Genomic DNA, 5,519 nt, shown 5'->3' with positions numbered 1-5,519 from the left:
TGAGGACTATGAGAGTAGCAGTTTTGAAGAATGTGATGGTGAAGTTCAAAAGAATGGAGGGTCACGATGTCCACTTAGTCCTAATTCTGAAGACTATGAGAGCAGCAGTTTTGAGGTGCATGATGGAAAATTTCAAAATAATGGAGTGTCAAAGTGTCCACTTAGTCCTAATTCTAAGGACTATGAGAGCAGCAGTGATGATGAGCATGATGATGAATTTCAAAAGTATGGATTGTCACAGTGTCCAGTTAGTCCTGATTCTAAGGACTATGAGAGCAGTGGTGATGAAGCGCGGGATGATAATTTTCAAAAGATTGGAGTATCACAATGTCCTCTTAGTCCTAATTCTATGGACTATGAGAGCAGCGGTGATGAAGCGCGGGATGATGATTTTCAAAAAATTGGAGTATCACAATGTCCTCTTACTCCTAATTCTAAGGACTATGAGAGCAGCGGTGATGAAGCGCGGGATGATAATTTTCAAAAGATTGGAGTATCACAATGTCCTCTTAGTCCTAATTCTATGGACTATGAGAGCAGCGGTGATGATGATTTTCAAAAGATTGGAGTATCACAATGTCCTCTTACTCCTAATTCTAAGGACTATGAGAGCAGCGGTGATGAAGCGCGGGATGATGATTTTCAAAAGATTGGAGTATCACAATGTCCTCTTAGTCCTAATTCTAAGGACTATGAGAGCAGCGGTGATGAAGCACGGGATGATGATTTTCAAAAGATTGGATTATCACAATGTCCTCTTAGTCCTAATTCTAAGGACTATGAGAGCAGCGGTGATGAAGCACGGGATGATGATTTTCAAAAGATTGGAGTATCACAATGTCCTCTTAGTCCTGATTCTAAGGACTATGAGAGCAGCGGTGATGAAGCGCAGGATGATGATTCTCAAAACATTGGAGTATCACAATGTCCTCTTAGTCCTGATTCTAAGGACTATGAGAGCAACAGTGATGAAGAACAGGATGATGCAGTTTGTCCTAATTCTAATCAGTATAAAGGTAGCAGTGACAAAGGACAGGATGTAGCATCTTCAATAAGTAAACAGCCACATTTTCAACATAGTCCTAATTCTATGGACTATGAGAGCAGGACTGATAATGTACATGAGGAAGAATATCCATTAAACATCGAGTCAGATTTTCCATTTAGTCTGAATTCTAAGGACTATGATAGTAGCACTGAAGAAGGGGAAGATGAAGGGTATCCTCTCAGTCAAAATTTGAAAATCAGAGCAGATCATAGTGTGGATAACGTTCCTGTTAATGATGAAAGTCCTTATAAAAATGAAGATCCAATGATGGAGATGTTGCCAAGAAATATTGTATCAAGGAGTAGGAGTAGACCTTTTCGTATCAATGCAAGCTATTCTAGTTATACAAGGGGTAGAGCAGAATATCTGACGAGAAGAAGTTCTATCAGCGCTCTCATTTCAAGTGAATGTTGCCAAAAAAATTGCTTGAAACGTATGGATTTCACATTTGCATTAGAAAGCAGGAAGAGATATTTGTCAATGAATAAAAGCATGCAAAACTCATATTTAGTTGGCTACATGCAATCTACATTGTCAGGTTATGATTATCATATATTAGGAATTTTTTATTGTGTAGAAAAGCTTTCAAAATGTTTCATTCACTTGGGAATTTTCGTCTCTCGAGAATTCAAGAAAATTTGGAAAAGGATCCCACATTTTATTCAGAAGTACGTTATAAAAGACAGTTTGGGCCATTATCAAATACTGCAATGTCATGGATGAAAGATTTCTTTTCAAAGCATGGAGAGTGTATGCCAAATAGAGAGACAATACATATTCCAGATAATTTTTCAAGACGAGAAATCTACAACTTATACAAAGAATATGCAGAAAGTGCTGAGGGACAGGGCCACTTTATTACATATCAATATTTTGTGAAGCTATGGAAGAAAGAATTCAATAATGTTCGTATTCCTAAGAAGACAAGGATGGGGATTTGCAGTACATGTGCTTCTCTTAAATCAAAAAGGGACAAATGTGAAGGCTCAGAAAGAGGTAAGTGTTCATAACTTTTACTTTTAAAATTGTATAGTCATCAACTATGAAAACATATTTCTTAATGAATTTATTTTATGTTGTGTAGATTTAATTGTCAAAGAACTTCAGGAGCATCGCGAACAACAAACAAATGAAAGGAAGAAGTTGTACAAGCATCGAAAGAAGTGTTATGATAATCCAAATAAATATTTGGGTTTGATAATTGATGGTATGGACCAGAAGAAAACACTTTTACCACATTTTGTTCGCACACCCAAAAATCTACAAGAGGAAAATTTTATTCAGTTTCACTTGGTCGGTTGTATGGTCTTCAATGGGAAAATGTTGCCAAGGGTGTACTTCACAGCTCCAAATATTCATAATGATGCAAATCTGACCATAACCATAATTCATGATGTCATTTCTCATTGGTCTGGTAATCTTCCTGAAGTTTTGTATCTACAATTGGACAACACTTGCCGTGAAAACAAAAATCAGATTGTTTTTGGGTATCTGAACATGCTTGTTGAATTGAGAATTTTTCAAAAGGTAAAGGTTGGTTTCCTTCTTGTTGGGCACACTCATGACCATATTGATCAGATGTTCAGTCATTTTTCAGTCACATTGAGGAGGAAGGAAGTTGGGAGCTTGCCATCACTAATTCAATGTATTAAGAAATCATACATGCCAGAGCCTGCTTTTAAAGTGTTGGAAGAAACTGTTGACATGCGAAGGTTTATTCTGGGATCATATGGTGAGGGGAAATGCATTGAACAACTTAATGACATTAGCTTCCAACATCAATTTCGTATCAAAAAAATTGATGGGAAAACACTAATATGGGGCAAGAAGTATTCAACTACTACAGAGTGGGCACCGTCATCAGGATTGCAATTTTTGAAGTTCATTCCAGATCATCCAATATTTGCATCAAAAATATTGTCATTACAATCAGTTGGTGAAGTTCAGAATGCACGTAGACAGAACAGGGCTATAAATTATTCTGATTGCCTGGAAGAAATTAAAAAATGTATTAGATATACATATGAGTACTTTGACATTGCTGATTCAGTTTGGTGGGAGTCGCTTTTCAATAATCAAAGTGATCTCATTTCGACAACAATAAATGAAGATATACCTTTGAAAAATCCATTTATTTGGCCACAAAATGTGTCGAATGAACATGAGGAAGTAAACATTGTTGAACAACAACAATCTCAGGGTATTATTAATTCTTCACAGGCAGAGGAAAGAGAGATGTATATAGGTTCCAGAAGATCTCGTGCACAACGTGAAGCCATGGAAGACCTTTATAGGGGTTCAGTACAGGATATTAAGGAGGGTTGCATGATTGCAGTGCTAGCAGATGGAGATCCTAATGGCTATCCATTTTGGGTTGCTAAAGTTTTAAAGGTCTTTACAGAAAATGAGGATGTTACAGGTGTTGAAGTACATTGGTATGCCACAAATACACACCCATTCAATGGTGTGTATAAGCCAGAGATGGTAGTTGACAAAAAAAATGGTGGAAAAAGAAAAAGAAAGGGTACAAATATAAATCGCCGCCGCACAGACATATTACAATTGAAGGATGTTGACATACTTGTTTATGACTTCAATTTAACAAAGAGAGGAACTCTTCGCTTCAAGACGACAGAGATTCTGAAAAGGTTGTTACCAGAAGGAACAGTGTTGACATGGGACTCTGCTGAAACCAGTCGTAGATCTAGAAGACTTTTGAAACCTGGAATCTTGGGCATGCATGTGGACTCAGATGGGGCACTAGTTGATGACAGAGAAGAATATGGAACATCTTCGTCAGCATCCAGTCACTCATCTGAAGATGTGAATTCTGATGGTGTGCAAGAAAATATGAGTGATTTTGAATAATTGTTTAAGACAGTTTATATAACTGATGTATGCATCGTATCTTCAAATAAAATGGATGTTTTCCATATTTTGTTAAATGAGAAGTTATGAAGCATTTTTATGTTGTTGGATTATGTCTTAAGTATGATAAATCTTATTGTTTAAATATCTACAATGCAATATCAAATTAGAGATATAATGTCTCTTTTATTCAGTGTACAAATAAAGACTTTTAAATTCATTCAGTGAAATGATTTGTTCATAATGTCATGTTTTTTAGTTTTGTGGTTGAAAACATGTTAAATTTATACTTAAGAAAGAAAAATGATATTCTACCAGAAACATTAATGTGTTTTTCCTTAAAAGTTAACTTTGTTTGAGACATAAAAAATTGGTTTTATTAGCATTGTTTAAAAAGTATGAAAATTGACCCCTAAAAAAAAAATCATTATTCCAGTATCAACACTTTTTTTCTGAAGCTATATTTTGCAGGAAAATTTCGTAGAAAATTTCGTAGTCGCTGCCATTTTTAAAACAACCGCAAAATTGACACCTAAAAAAAAAAAACATCGTTCCAGTATACACACTTTTCGTTTTGAGCACTGTTTTTGTGGTTTTTTTGGGGTTTTTGGGCCAGAGTTCTCGTTTTGAGTTTATAGTTCCCGTTTCAAAGTTTACATTGTTGTTTACATTGAGTAGCCAAAATGATTTGAGACCTTCGACAGAACGCCGCATGTGTGTAGACTCAAGCGAGCCTTCTATGGATTGAAACAAGAACCTTGTGCTTAGTACACCAATATCAAAAACTATCTCACCGGGTTGGGCTTCACCGAAAGTGAGGCAGATGCAAACGTTTACCATACTTTTGTTGAACGTAAATTATTTATTATAGTATTATATTTCAGTGATTTAATTCTAACTAGTGATAAGAAGCTAATAATTTTTCGCAAAGAGGATCTTGCAAGAGAATTCGAGATGAAGGACATGGCGTTCATGCATTATTTCCTATGTTTTGAAGTTTGGGAATGAGATAATAAATTTTTTGTCTCTTATGGAAAGTATGTGAATGAGATACCAAAAAAGTTCCACATGGAGAGGAGAAAACCCATGGAGACTCCTCTAGTAGGGGATTGGAGGAAGGAAGATGCTACTTCAAGTGAAGTAGTAGAGGCTACCATTTGCAAGCAAATTGTGGGTTCAATTATGTATTTGGTGAGCACACGACTAGATATGTGTTATGTAGTTAACAGGCTTAGTCAACTAATGTTTGATCCAACCAAACAATATTGGAAGGCAACAAATCATTCATTCAGATAACTCAGAGGCATGACTCAATTTGGTATTTGGTACACATGAAAAAAGGCAATGAAGTTGCAAGGCTTCATAGATGAAGATTGGGCGGGGATTCCATCAGACAGGAAGAGCACATCAGGAGGCATTTTGAATGTTGGGTTAGCAGCAATTTCTTGGTACAATAACAAGAAGAGATCTATTGTACTCAGCTTAGTAGAAGCAAAGTACATGACTACAAGTCAAACAACATGCGAGGCTACCCGAATGAGAAAAATGTTGGTTTTTTTGCCAGAAAATAAGTCCTACAATGATTTACTGTGACAAGCAAAGT

This window comes from Pinus tabuliformis, chromosome 4_1 (genome assembly GCF_031772625.1).
Source record: "Pinus tabuliformis cultivar Carrire ecotype Pingquan chromosome 4_1, CPIR1, whole genome shotgun sequence".
Classification (NCBI taxonomy): Eukaryota; Viridiplantae; Streptophyta; class Pinopsida; order Pinales; family Pinaceae; genus Pinus; species Pinus tabuliformis.
Note: the sequence above shows the minus strand (reverse complement) of the source record.